We start from the raw sequence: 15755 nt of genomic DNA on the forward strand, positions 1-15755 counted from the left end.
TTCTCTCAGAGGGAACCAGCCGGAATTCTCCTGCCCTTTTCCCTTCGCCCTGGACTAGAGCCTGCCAGTGGGCCCATACTCTATTCTCAGATCTTCCCAAGGGCCTGAGACTCCCGCAGACTGTGCTTCTCCACCCCTGGAGCTGGGTCCTGCTGCTCATTAGAGCCCTATGTCTGGCAGCAGCGTGGGGTGCACACAGTCAAGCTCCCCATGTCTTCCTCCAAGAGTAGTCCTAGTCCTGTAGTGTCCCGAAGGGACACCATTTTAACCCACAACAGAAGGGTAAGAGAACCTGCACAGGGCAGACCACCAACCTAAGTGGGATCACCACACGGCTATGGTATGTAAACAAGGGAAGCTACAAAAAAGAGAGACAAGGCTCTGGTGGTCTGATGGACACCAGACACTTTTCCCATTACAGAGTCAGCACTGGCATGAGTCACAGGAAACATAATTGTGTACTTTAAAATATTTATAAAACTATTATGCTTTTTATTTTTCATTATTTATCTAATTTATTTGTATTGATTTTTTTTTATTCTCAAACATCTCCATTATACCTTTAGTAGAAATTTGGCTTTATATTTTTTAAGTTTCTCTCTCTCTCTCTCTCTCTCTCTCTCTCTCCTAATGTGTGTAGTGTATGTGTGTGTGTGTGTGTGTGTGTGTGTGTGTGTGTGTGTGTGTCTGCCTGCCTGCCTGTCTGTCCTAGCTTGTTTTATTCCTGAGATAAATAGAATGACCATGAGCAACATGGGAAGGAAGAGAGTATTTCTCCATTCTGAAGGGAAATGAGGGCAGGGACACAAATCTATAATCTGGAGGCAGGAAATGAATCAGGGGTCACGGATGAAGTCTGTTTTCCAGCTGCTCAGCTTGCTTTTTTTTTTTTTTTTGATTTTTATTACATATTTTCCTCAATTACATTTCCAATGTTATCCCCAAAAGTCCCCCATAGCACCCCCCACTTCCCTACCCACCCATTCCCATTCTTTTGGCCCTTGCATTCCCCTATATTGGGGCATATAAAGTTTGCAAGTCCAATGGGCCTCTCTTTCCATTGATGGCCGACTAGGCCATCTTTCGATACATATGCAGCTAGAGACAAGAGCTCCGGGGTTCTGGTTAGTACATCATGTTGTTCCAACAATAGGGTTGCAGATCCCTTTAAAGGGATCAGCTTGCTTTTTTAATACAGTTCAGACCATTGCCCACAGGTGGCACCATCCAGAGTGGGCTAGATTCCGCATCTTAATCACTTATCCCAAAAATGCTCCATAGGCTTACCTACAGGCAAATCTGATGGTGGCATCTGCTTCAATCTTTCTAGGTGACTCTAGCCTGTGACAAGCTGATAAAACACTAACACATTCTTCTTACATTTATCTACATTTTTTAGAAAGAAATTTAAAAGGGGAATTTTCCCCCTTTGGTTACTTCTTTTAATACCCTACAAGATAATATGTTTCATTATGGAATTTTCAAGCAGGTATCACTACACTTTGTTCTCACAGTTTGCCCAAAATGCTGAACTTCAAGGCACTACATATCTCCCTCCAGGCTGGTTAAGTTGGCTGTATAGGAAGGTTAAATTTCTTGTAATCCTGTTCAGTCATTATTGAGTATATTTCTGTACCACTGAAGTCCTACTTAGAAAATGCTTACATAAATCTTGAAGAATTTTATATCTGCTTTCCTCTATAATCTCAAGGATCCATCAGTTAAGTTCTTCAACCCATCCTCAATTAAGCAAGACATAGATGTGGAGAGTGAGACCTAGATTTATTCCTCTATAGGAAACCCCACTTTTCCCAGAACCATTTGTTAAAACAGACATTGTTTTTCTGCATTTTATGTTTTAAAAAGAAATAAAATTGTATTAAATGAGATCATACCTAGAGCTATAACTAAGTAATTTTACTTTATTATAAATTAAGGGCAATATAAGTAAATATTCATTTCTATTATATTTTGAAATCATAATAGATAAATCAGCTGTGTTTAAAACATTACTAAGGTATCTAAAATAACTAGCAAGTTTTTCTTCTTTCTCATTTCTGAGATGGTAATTTATTACAATGTTTCTTCCTTCTTTATTCCCTACAAATCTTTTCATATACTCCTCCATATTCTCCTTCAAATTCATGGCCTATTTTGCCATTAATCGTTATTATATGCATGTGTCTTATATACAGATATATTCCTAAATATAAGCTGCTGAATTCACATAATGTTATTTGTATGTATGGTTTCAGGACTGACTCTTTGTCACTGGACAGCCATTTGGTGTGTTTGTGGTCAAAAACTAGGTTGGCTGTAACTTTATGGGTTAATATATTTTTTATTTTTTTAAATAAAATATAAGTTTTTATATAACATTTTATAAATTTTATTTTTTTTAATAAAAATATATTAACTTATATTTTTTAAATAAAATATAAGTTTTTATATAACATTTTATAAATTTTATTTTTTTAAATAAAAATATATTAACCCATAAAGTCCTTTTTTCTATTCCATTGTCTCCATGTCTGTTTTTGTTTTGTTGCTGTAGTCCTGTAGTATAATTTCATACCAGGTATTGTGATATCTCCATTATCAGACAACACCCAATTTTTTTTCTTTGCTTGCCTTGGTTTGGGTTCTGCTTCTTTATAATTTTATGCTTGTCTTTAGAATCCCCAAAAGATAAGATTGTTATTTAGATTTTTATAGGGACTGTATTAAGTCTTTTTTTCACTTTCAGCAACTCTGTTTTCCCAATGCTATTTTTTCCCCAATCCATTAGCATAGGAGGTTTTGCCATCTTTCTTCTTCTAGTGTCTTCTCCACTTTCTTTAGGAAGGAAGTTTTCATTGTAGGAGGTATTTTGCCTTCATAGTTAGGTTTAGGTTCATTGCTGGATGTCTCTTCTATAGTCTATTATGAATGAAGTATGTATTTATGTGCATGTCTATGGTATGGTGCATGTATGTGTATGTGTTACTTCTATGCAAGTTTGTGGGTGTGTGTACTGTATAATTTCATATGGAAGCCAGTATAGGGCACTGGCTTGAAACAAAGTATCTCATTGAATCAGAGGCTCAATATTTTATTTTTACACAATTGGCAGGGCAGTGAGTTCTTGTGATATATTTTTTTTTACATATAAAACTATTTTTTTCATTACATCTTTACCTCAATTACATTTCCAATGCTATCCCAAAAGTCCCCCATATCCTCCCCCCTACTTCCCTACCCACCCTTTCCCATTTTTTTGGACTTGGCGTTCCCCTGTACTGGGGCATATAAAGTTTGCATGTCCAATGGGCCTCTCTTTCCAGTGATGGCCGACTAGGCCATCTTTTGATACATATTCAGATAGAGTCAAGAGCTCCAGTGTACTGGTTAGTTCATAATGTTGTTCCACCCATAGGGTTGCATATCCCTTCAGCTCCTTCCCTACTTTCTCCAGCTCCTCCATTGGGGGCCCTATGATCCATTCACTAGCTGACTGTGAGCATCCACTTCTGTGTTTGCCAGGCCCCGGCATAGTCTCACAAGAGACAGCTTTATCTGGGTCCTTTCAGCAAAATCTTGCTAGTGAATGCAATGGTGTCAGCGTTGGGATGCTGATCATGGGATGGATCTCTGGATATGGCAGTCTCTAGATGGTCCATCCTTTCATCACAGCTCCAAACTTTGTCTCTGTAACTCCTTCCATGGGTGTTCTGTTCCCAATTCTAAGGAAGGGCATAGTGTCCACACTTCAGTCTTCATTCTTCTTGAGTTTCATGTGTTTAGCAAACTGTATCTTATATCTTGGGTATCCTAAGTTTTGGGCTAATATCCACTTATCAGTGAGTACATATTGTGTGAGTTCCTTTGTGATTGTGTTACCTCACTCAGGATGATGCCCTCCAAGTCCATCCATTTGGCTATGAATTTCATAAATTCATTCTTTTTAATAGCTGAGTAGTACTCCATTGTGTAAATGTACCACATTTTCTGTATCCATTCCTCTGTTGAGGGGCATCTGGGTTCTTTCCAGCTTCTGGCTATTATAAATAAGGCTGCTATGAACATAGTGGAGCATGTGTCCTTCTTACTGGTTGGGACATCTTCTGGATATATGCCCAGGAGAGGTATTGCAGGATCCTCCGGTAGTACTATGTCCAATTTTCTAAGGAACGGCCACACTGGTTTCCAGAGTGGTTGTACAAGCTTGCAATCCCACCAACAATGAAGGAGTGTTCCTCTTTCTCCACATCCTTGCCAGCATCTGCTGTCACCTGAATTTTTGATCTTAGCCATTCTGACTGGTGTGAAGTGGAATCTAAGGGTTGTTTTGATTTGCATTTCCCTGATGATTAAGGATGTTGAACATTTTTTCAGGTGCTTCCCTGCCATTCAGTATTCCTCAGGTGAGAATTCTTTGTTCAGTTCTGAGCCCCATTTTTAATGGGGTTATTTGATATTCTGGAGTCCACCTTCTTGAGTTCTTTATATATATTGGATATTAGCCCCCTATCTGATTTAGGATAGGTAAAGATACTTTCCCAATCTGTTGGTGGTCTTTTTGTCTTATTGAGGGTGTCTTTTGCCTTGCAGAAGCTTTGCAGTTTCATGAGGTGCCATTTGTCAATTCTCGATCTTACAGCACAAGCCATTGCTGTTCTATTCAGGAATCTTTTCCCTGTGCCCATATCTTCAAGGCTTTTCCACACTTTCTCCTCTATAAGTTTCAGTGTCTCTGGTTTTATGTGAAGTTCCTTGATCCACTTAGATTTGACCTTAGTACAAGGAGATAGGAATGGATCAATTTGCATTCTTCTACATGATAACAACCAGTTGTGCCAGCACCATTTGTTGAAAATGCTGTCTTTCTTCCACTGGATGGTTTTAGCTCCCTTGTCGAAGATCAAGTGACCATAGGTGTGTGGGTTCATTTCTGGGTCTTCAATTCTATTCCATTGGTCTACTTGTCTGTCACTATACCAGTACCATGCTGTTTTTATCACAATTGCTCTGTAGTAAAGCTTTAGGTTAGGCGTGGTGATTCCACCAGAGGTTCTTTTATCCTTGAGAAGAGTTTTTGCTATCCTAGGTTTTTTTGTTATTCCAGATGAATTTGCAGATTGCTCTTTCTAATTTGTTGAAGAATTGAGTTGGAATTTTGATGGGGATTGCATTGAATTTGTAGATTGCTTTTGGCAAGATAGCCATTTTTTCAATGTTGATCCTGCCAATCCATGAGCATGGGAGATCTTTCCATCTTCTGAGATCTTCTATAATTTCTTTCTTCAGAAACGTGAAGTTCTTATCATAGAGATCTTTCACTTCCTTAGTTAGAGTTATGCCAAGATATTTTATATTATTTGTGACTATTAAGAAGTGTGTTGTTTCCCTAATTTCTTTCTCAGCCTGTTTATTCTTTGTGTAGAGAATGGCCACTGACTTGTTTGAGTTAATTTTATATCCAACTACTTCACCGAAGCTGTTTATCAGGTTTAGGAGTTCTCTGGTGTAATTTTTAGGGTCACTTATATATACTATCATATCATCTGCAAAAAGTGATATTTTGACTTCAACTTTTCCAATTTGTATTCCGTTGATCTCCTTTTGTTGTTGAATTGCTCTGGCTAGGACATCAAGTACAATGTTGAATAGGTATGGGGAGAGTGGACAGCCTTGTCTAGTCCCTGATTTTAGTGGGATTGCTTCAAGCTTCTCACCATTTATTTTGATGTTGGCTACTGGTTTGCTGTAGATTGCTTTTATTATGTTTAGGTATGGGCCTTGAATTCCTGAGCTTTCCAAGACTTTTATCATGAATGTGTGTTGGATTTTGTCGAATGATTTTTCTGCATCTAACGAGATGATCATGTGGTTTTTGTCTTTGAGTTTGTTTATATACTGGATTACGTTGATGGATTTCCGTATATTAAACCATCCCTGCATCCCTGGAATAAAACCTACTTGGTCAGGATGGATGATTGCTTTAATGTGTTCTTGGATTCGGTTAGCGAGAATTTTATTGAGTATTTTTGCATCAATATTCATAAGGGAAATTGGTCTGAAGTTCTCTATCTTTGTTGGATCTTTCTGTGGTTTAGGTATCAGAGTAATTGTGGCTTCATAGAATGAGTTGGGTAGAGTTCCTTCTACTTCTATTTTGTGGAATAGTTTGTGCAGAACTGGAATTAGATCTTCTTTGAAGGTCTGGTAGAACTCTGTACTAAACCCATCTTGTCCTGGGCTTTTTTTGGCTGGGAGACTATTAATGACTGCTTCTATTTCTTTAGGGGATATGGGGCTGCTCAGCTCGTTAACTTGATCCTGATTTAATTTGGTACCTGGTATCTCTCCAGAAATTTGTCCATTTTGTCCAGGTTTTCCAGTGTTGTTGAGTATAGCCTTTTGTAGAACGATCTGATGTTGTTTTGGATTTCATCAGGATGTGTTGTTATGTCTCCCTTTTCATTTCTGATTTTGTTAATTAGGATGTTGTCCCTGTGCCCTCTAGTGAGTCTAGCTAAGGGTTTAACTATCTTGTTGATTTTCTCAAAGAACCAACTCCTCGTTTGGTTAATTCTTTGAATAGTTCTTCTTGTTTCCACTTGGTTGATTTCACCACTGAGTTTGATTATTTCCTGCCATCTACTCCTCTTGGGTGAATTTTCTTCCTTTTTTTCTAGAGCTTTTAGATGTGTTGTAAAGCTGCTAGTGTGTGCTCTCTCTAGTTTCTTTTTGGAGGCACTCAGAGCTATGAGTTTCCCTCTTAGAAATCCTTTCATTTTGTCCCCTAGGTTTGGGTAAGTTGTGGCTTCATTTTCATTAAACTGTAAAAAGTCTTTAATTTCTTTCTTTATTCCATCCTTGACCAAGGTATCATTGAGAATAGTGTTGTTCAGTTTCCACGTGAATGTAGGCTTTCTATTATTTATGTTGTTTTTGAGGATCAGCCTTAGTCCATGGTGGTCTGATAGGATGCATGGGACAATTTCAATATTTTTGTATCTGTTGAGGCTTGTTTTGTGACCAATTATATGGTCAATTTTGGAGAAGGTCCCCTGAGGTGCTGAGAAGAAGCTATATCCTTTTGTTTTAGGATAAAATGTTCTGTAGATATCTGTTAAGTCCATTTGTTTCATAACTTCTGATAGTTTCACTGTGTCCCTGTTTAGTTTCTGTTTCCAGGATCTGTCCATTGATGAAAGTGGTGTGTTGAAGTCTCCCACTATTATTGTGTGAGGTGCAATGTGTGCTTTGAGCTTTACTAAAGTTTCTTTAATGAATGTGGCTGCCCTTGCATTTGGAGCATAGATATACAGAATTGAGAGTTCCTCTTGGAGGATTTTACCTTTGATGAGTATGAAGTGTCCCTCCTTGTCTTTTTTGATAACTTTGGGTTGGAAGTAGATTTTATTTGATATCAGAATGGCTACTCCAGCTTGTTTCTTCAGACCATTTGCTTGGAAAATTGTTTTCTAGCCTTTCACTCTGAGGAAGTGTCTGTCTTTTTCCCTGAGATGGGTTTCCTGTAAGCAGCAGAATGTTGGGTCCTGTTTGTGTAGCCAGTCTGTTAGTCTATGTCTTTTTATTGGGGAATTGAGTCCATTGATATTAAGAGATATTAAGGAAAAGTAATTGTTGCTTCCTTTTATTTTTGTTGTTAGAGTTGGCATTCTGTTCTTATGGCAGTCTTCTTTTAGGTTCGTTGAGGGATTACTTTCTTGCTTTTTCTATTGCGTGATTTCTGTCCTTGTATTTTTTTTTCTGTTATTATCCGTTGAAGGGCTGGATTCGTGGAAAGATAATGTGTGAATTTGGTTTTGTCATGGTATACTTTGGTTTCTCCATCTATGGTAATTGAGAGGTTGGCTGGGTATAGTAACCTGGGCTGGCATTTGTGTTCTCTTAGTGTCTGTATAACATCTGTCCAGGCTCTTCTGGCTTTCATAGTCTCTGGTGAAAAGTCTGGTGTAATTCTGATAGGCCTGCCTTTATATGTTACTTGACCTTTCTCCCTTACTGCTTTTAATATTCTATCTTTATTTAGTGCATTTGTTGTTCTGATTATTATGTGTCGGGAGGAATTTCTTTTCTGGTCCAGTCTATTTGGAGTTCTGTAGGCTTCTTGTATAATCATGGGCATCTCTTTCTTTAGGTTTGGGAAGTTTTCTTCTATTATTTTGTTGAAGTTATTTGCTGGCCCTTTAAGTTGAAAATCTTCATTCTCATCAACTCCTATTATCCGTAGGTTTGGTCTTCTCATTGTGTCCTGTATTTCCTGGATGTTTTGAGTTAGGTTCCTTTTGCATTTTGTATTTTCTTTGATTGTTGTGCTGATGTTCTCTATGGAATCTTCTGCACCTGAGATTCTCTCTTCCATCTCTTGTATTCTGTTGCTGATGCTTGCATCTATGGTTCCAGATTTCTTTCCTAGGGTTTCTATCTCCAGTGTTGCCTCACTTTGGGTTTTCTTTATTGTATCTACTTCCCTTTTTAGGTCTAGTATGGTTTTGTTCATTTCTATCACCTGTTTGGATGTGTTTTCCTGTTTTTCTTTAAGGACTTCCACCAGTTTGGTTGTGTTTTCCTGTTTTTCTTTAAGGACCTGTAACTCTTTAGCAGTGCTCTCCTGTATTTCTTTAAGTGAGTTATGAAAGTCATTCTTGATGTCCTCTACCATCATCATGAGATATGCTTTTAAATCTGGGTCTAGATTTTCGGCTGTGTTGGGGTGCCCAGGACTAGGTGGGGTGGGAGTGCTGTGTTTTGATGATGGTGAGTGGTCTTGATTCTGTTAGTAGGATTCTTATGTTTGCCTTTCACCATCTGGTAATCTCTGAAGCTAGCTGTTATAGTTGTCTCTGATTAGAGCTTGTTCCTCCGGAGACTCTCTTAGCCTCTATCAGCAGACCTGGGAGGCTGGCTCTCTCCTTAGTTTCAGTGGTCAGAGTATTCTCTGCAGGCAAGCTCTATTCTTGCAGGGAAGGTGCCCAGATATCTGGTGTTCGAACCTGCCTCCTGGCAGAAGTTGTGTTCCAATCTCCAGAAGACTTAGGATCCCATGGGGAATCCTGTGTGGGTCCTTGCAGGTGTCTGGAGACTCCTCTGGCAAGGCACCCTGGTGCTCGAGTGGACCGGAAGGGACTTGTGCCCCAGCAGAGGCCGGGTTGCCTGCTTCCCTAGTTAATGCAGTCTCAGGTTCTGCACGATTGGATTGGAGCAGACGCTGTGTTCCTCTCACTGGAGGTCTTAGGATCCTGTGGGGAGTCCTGTGTGGGTCCTTGTGGGTGTCCGGAGACTCCTCTGGCAAGGCACCCGAGTGCTTGCCAAAGGGATTCTTAAAAACACAGAATAATGTCACCTGCAAATGTGGATGATATTATTTGTTTTCTTTTAATGCCCATTTTTCTCTTTATTCCTCCCTTGACTAATTTCTTTTGCTAAGACTTGGATCACTGTATCAAACAAAAGTAGAGAGATAGCAAGCAGCATGTTCTTGTCTTAGACTTTATAGGAAATGCTTTCAAATGTTTTTCCATTTAGTAGAATACTAGCTATAGGATTGTAATTTATAGCCTTTGGTTTATGGAGATACATTCTTTCTATTCCTAAATTCTTGAGGATTTTTATCATGAAAGTATGTTATACTTTAAAAAGTCAGTTTTTGCATCTATTAAAATGAATCTCTGGAATTTCTAAAGATGAAACTTAGCCAAAATTCTTCAAAGTATAGGTTTGAGCAAAACCTTTCTGGAAAAGATTTCAGTAGTTTAGGAAATAATGCCATAAATTATGGTATTAAATGGAATTCCAAAGCAATGTGAACAATTAGTATAGTGGAGAGACAACATCAAGAATAAAGGTAAATCTTTGTCAACTATATATGAGATAGGGAATTAATATCATTGCAAGCTCTTAGAGTTAAACATAGTTGGTAAATAAATTGAAATGACAGCTCTAAAAAATAATGGAATACAAAATGGCCAATATACATTTGAAAAACTATTCACTGTCTTTTTCTTTTTATAATGGAAATGCAAATTAAAAGAACATCAGGATTTCATATCACTATAGTGAAAATGGCTATCATTAAGATACAAAATACAGTAATCCAGGTTTGTCACTATTGGGAATAAGCCTAAAGGAATCTAAATCAGGGTATCACAGGGAGGCATGCATAATGATATTGATTGCTGTGCTCTAGCTATACCAAGATAAGGAACCATCCTAGATTACTGTTATTAAATCAATATTTGGAACAATGTGTGGTATATACAGAGTGGTTTTATTTACCCATAAGGAAAAAATTGTCATTTTCAGGAAAATGAATGAAACTTGAGATCATCAAGGCCAAAAATGAAAATTAGCCAGATTAACACTGGGCAGTGGTGGTACATGCCTTTAATCCCAGCACTTGGAGGCAGAGGCAGGCAGATTTCTGAATTTGAGACCAGCCTGGTCTACAGTGTGAGTTCTAGGACAGCCAGGGCTACACAAAACCCTGTTTTGAAAAAAACCAAAAAACAAATTAAGATGTACAGATATTGCTGGTTTTCTCATATGCAAAATCTGGAATTAAAACCTTATTTCTATTTCTTATTACATATATGTATACCAAGGGTATATGCACTGGAGTGCTGGAAGCTGTAGTTCAGTGGTTTCAGATCTACTTGGAGCTGGAGTTACAAGAGATTGTGCAACACCTAATATGTGCTCAGGAAACTGATCACTTATCTGTTAAACCAGTGTATACTCTTAACTGCTAAGCATTTCTGAGTGCATGCATTTATGTATGTTTCTCTGTCAAAAAGGACTGTGGTGGGAGAGAAAGAGGTATAAAGAGAGGTAAAAAGATATATCAAGAGTCAGTAATGGAATACAAATGCAGGAATATATATATATTCCTTCTGTACAACCATTCCCCAACCGCCGTTTGTGTGTGTGTGTGTGTGTGTGTGTGTGTGTACAGAAGTAGATATGTTTATTAGAGAGAATACCCAGAGAAAAATAACAGGAAGATATGAGAGAATAGTTGAAGAAATCAAATATGAATTAGGTAAGCAATCTTCGAATCTCGGGTCTCCTTAGTATAAAAAAAATACAGCTGTTAATAGCTCCTAAATCTATTCACAATATGCACAGACAGTCTTAATCACCAGCCTGTTATGTTTCTTAGAAGCAGGCCTCAGAATAGGTCAGCTGTTTATTTCTAGATGATTGAAAACACTTGCACATATGTTCATCAACCTGAAGCCACATGCATGGGTTAAGACTGGGAAGCGTAGTAGGGTAAGTTGAGATCCTATTACTGATTGAATTTTCCACATGATTTGCTGAGGATGCAATTCCTATTTAACTCATTAACACGTTTAATTCCAATCATCCTAAATACCACCAAATGTGCAAAATCAGAATTGACCCAATTTCCCTTCATGACCAGGATTCTCTTTTCTCCACTCACTGCTACTCTCTTTCTACAGACATTTTTGTAATGTGTGTTTTCTGGAATTCATTTTTTGTTATAAAACCATTCTTTAAGCTCTAAGCCCACATACACAATTTTCTCTGAACATGCTTGACATTATTTTATGTTCCCTTTCAGACTCAGCACATTAAGCTCTCCAGTGGTAATTCTAACAGGAACATGATACTCTGAGCTTTCTGTACAACAGAGAACTTAGAAATCTGAGATGACACTGGCATCCTCCTGACTACCTATATTCAATTCCTAATAGTTCTTTTCCTATTCTCATATAAGTATAACCCTCCTAGGGTTTATGATATCAGACTCCAAGCATCTTCTACATATAGTTTTAACCTCTACAGTTATCATTGCTCATGTGTAATGGGCATTGCTGTATAACTCACAATGTTCTTTGTTTTAGGAACTTCAATCAGAATAAATGTGAAAAAAATCCAATTCTCCATACTGAAAACATCTTTAGCAGGAACCAATCAATCTAAACCTTTCACTTTCAAATCTTTTGGAAGTCTTGGACTTTGTAAGCATCTCAAACTATTGGGCCTCTGTTGACTTAAACTCTTAACACATACTCTTTGATCACAACTTCATTTACCTTAATTTCTTCCTATTTTCATGCTAGGGAAATCTCTCTGATGTTATTGAAAGCTTGAGTGTCTTCAATCTGATTCACTTCTGGACACACCATGCTGCTACTTACCAATTGCTTTTTTTCTTCTCTACTCTACTTATTGCAAACTTTTCCATTGGATCAATTTAACCATTGGATACTTCTAATGCCCAGGGTGAAAAGAACTGTTGGAGAAACCCACACGGTAAGTAATCGAGATCCACGGAAAAGTCAATGTGTATCTTTGATTTGTACTCACTGCTTATAGTGTTACATGTGTTCATTTTCCCTTTTTGCATTTCAGAGTAGGAGTTTCTAAATTTGATACTGTTTGCAGCCCTGATTGTAGTGTCACTTTTTCTTTACCTTTGTTGATTCAAGTAGAGTCAATAACACAATGCAGATAGTTTGTAGGATGTCTGTGAAATCAAACACAAAGTTTTTAAAGCATGGATGATCTCGAATCATTCTGTATACTCTGAAAATCTTGATTATAATGCCTTGCCAATTTTAAGACTTAAATTTTATATTTAATTTAGTGTACAAATACTGGGGACATTGAAATGGATCAGTAGGTGAGATTACTTGGTAAACATAAGAACCTGAAGACTTGAGATCCAATTGCCAGTTTCCACATACAAAGACAGGCAAGTTGGGTTTGCCTGAATTCACATCCAATATAGGGGAAAGTGGTGTATTTTGAGAGATTCTTGTCTATCCAGACTATTAAAAATGGTAGCTTTTGGTTCAGTGAGACACTGTTTCAAGGCAGTAACAAGGTGAGCAACAGATAAATTTTTCTGGTCTCTCCATACATGTACACGCAGTCCTGAGAATTGAGCTGTATGTAACACACATGCACACATACACACAAGCACAAATAATAATGGTGTTTCTAAGTTTAAATAATTATATAATTCAAGAATATAGTTGATTCTCATCATTTATGGATTTTGTGATTCATCAGATAATGTACATTTAGTTAGGTTTAAATCAATTCTAACATTTTAAACATCCAGTGGTATTTACAGAGAAGCAAAAACTTAGTATTGCTAGACTTTATGTTATCAGCTAAACTGGCACCAGAAGAATTCATTTTCTTTTGTTGTTGTTTTTCAGTTGTGTGTTTTTGTTTTTGTTATTCTATGTAGCCCTGGCTTTCCTGGAACTCACTCTGTAGACCAGGCTGGGCTCAAACTCAGAAATCTGCCTGCCTCTGCCTCTCAAGTGCTGGGATTAAAGGTGTGTGCTGCCACTGCCCAGCAAAATCATGTTCTATCATAATCAAACTTATTTTGTCATCAGTTTGTGACCAAATTTTGTGCTTTTAGTTGATTTGACTAAAGAAAAAAAAAAAAAAAGAAAAATGAAGAAAGAAAATCGAAGCCCAGGGTGTGTTACTCCCAAGCACAAGAAGGTCGTCTAAAGGGGTAACAGATGCTGCATAAGCTTTGCTCACAGGGGAGTTTTAGATCTCTTGCCATGAGCATAATGTTGGTGCTTCTGAAGCATCCTGAAGCAGAAACACATATAAAACTGAATTATTGACAACTGACAAAGAAATTGTGACCAACGAGTCACACAAATCTTAAACCCAGGATGACCCTAGGAACAGTAGTTGAGGCATGAAGTCTTCATCGTGGTTAACTCAATAATAGGAAGCTGTCACAAGTAGATATGAAGACTATGGAAGACTAAAGGTTAATATATGACCCCTGACAGTGCTCTAGTTGGTAAAATAGATAAATAAATAATTAAACAAACAAACAAACAAATATGCACTACTAACTATCACGAACAACTACCAACCATGTCACAAAAATAAAAATATTCAAAACGCTAAAGATTAAATTAATAAAGTTTTATTGTAAATTTTCATTTTTAAGCTAAAAATTAGAGATGTGTTAATTTATTCTTCTAATATATATATACATATATAGATATAGATATACTTATATATATATATATATATACACACATATGTGTATATGTATATGTGCCTATATGTGTGTGTGTTTGCAGATACATGTGCGTCCTCCATTACACTCTTATCCTCTTACCCTTCCCAATAAACACTTTGTGTGTACCAGCAAGTTCCTTTCCAATTTCATTTATTTTTTATTTATTATTGGGGTTCATTTTAGCCCAGCCACGCACCAGACACAGTAAGTCCGCAATAACCACCTTTCAGGTTTGGACTTGTATGCCCCAGGAGTACTGAGATTATAGGCAAGAACTGTATTCTGATTATGCAGTACTGAGTGTTGAAATCAGTACTTTTTCCTGACTGCTAGGCCAGCATCTTACCAATTAAAGTCCTTCTGACAGTTTTCATAACAGTCTTGCATAGGGAAGCCTACTGGCTTAGTGAACCAAAACATATCCCATTTCCCTTCTAGTTGTAAAAGTGACTATTTGGAAAGGTACATTTCAGTAATAAAAGTCTATAAAAATTATTGCTTTACTGAAGTCGTCCATTCCAGATGTTATGTAAGCTAAATAATAATCTCAAAGAAATATAAGAATGTGAGAAGCAGGGAATTCAAAACTCTTAATATTTATGTTTGATAATGTGATAAAATTGTACAGTCTTCGACTCATGTATTTTGATAGGAGTATTACTTTCACCCATAGAAGAAGGAACTGAGAAGTAAATGATAAATCTATCTACAGACCGAAGAGCACACATTAGCAACTGCCATTGTGAAACCTGAAAGTCCACCTGTTTTTAACTTAAAATTCTAAGAACAGGATTTTATTTGTGTCTTTGTCTCTTTCCTCTTGCTTTTCTATATGTTCTTCAGTGTTCCTTTAGAAAACTTATTAAGATCTTTAAAAAAATATTCTGCTGGGCGTGGTGGCACACACCTTTAATCCCAGCACTCAGGGAGGCGGATTTCTGAGTTCAAGGCCAGTCTGGTCTACAAAGTGAGTTCCAAGACAGCCAGGGCTACACAGAGAAACCCTGTCTGGAAAAACCAAAAAAAAAAAAAAAAAAAATCCAATAGTATTCTGAAACATAGGGAGAGGAAACATAAAGAAACAGCTTTGCTTTCATATGGGTTTGTCATATGTCTGTTTCTTCCCTGTATAATGTGTTCATCCTACATCTTTAAGTAAAGATAGCCTTATCCTGGTAGCCATGACAATAAAATAAGCAGAACTGACTATATAAGATAATTTAGTTATTGTTCTAGTGAACAACTCCACACCTGTCACTCTCCTTGGTGGCTTTCTGACACAATTTCTGGGGTCTCCATTACAGTCTTCACCAATGGTCTCTCTGGTGGAAAGGTTCCACTTCTCTCCATGACACCTTCATAGCTTCAATATCAGCACTACTTGGTAGACTCTTACATATCATCGAGTTTGGCTTCTGGGACAAGGTAAAACCTTAGCCAACTCTGGACCACAGTTTCAATTTGCTGAGAGTAAGGAAATACTTCCCAGTTGATTTTGTTTCAATGGTGATGTTCTCGTTTTAATTACAGCTGATCTGTCAGCCCCAGCTGTACAGTATTGATTGTCCTAGTAAAACAAAGGTTTCTCTTTAATGGTCTGGTCTCTTGTTAATCACAACAAATCCTTTGGCTCTAGCTGACCAGAACACAAGTCTTAATATGAAAAGGCACACACCTGGACCTGATAGAGTCCTTCCTTCCCCTGAAA

The 15755-nt window shown here is 37.5% G+C and overlaps 1 long non-coding RNA gene across 3 annotated transcripts in view; it reads right to left on the reverse strand.

Annotated features, from left to right (window-relative positions):
- The window catches only part of LOC110309935 (uncharacterized), a 67658-nt gene that overhangs the window by 21469 nt on the left and 30434 nt on the right, over positions 1 to 15755 (reverse strand). For all 3 annotated transcript variants that reach the window (XR_002379771.2, XR_015044749.1, XR_015044750.1), the window contains exon 2: positions 12453 to 12505. This is a non-coding gene — a long non-coding RNA (uncharacterized LOC110309935). The remainder of the gene's footprint in view (positions 1 to 12452; positions 12506 to 15755) is intronic.

The sequence above is a fragment of the Mus caroli genome, unplaced genomic scaffold (assembly GCF_978045245.1).
Source record: "Mus caroli unplaced genomic scaffold, Mus_caroli_1 scaffold_12, whole genome shotgun sequence".
Classification (NCBI taxonomy): Eukaryota; Metazoa; Chordata; class Mammalia; order Rodentia; family Muridae; genus Mus; species Mus caroli.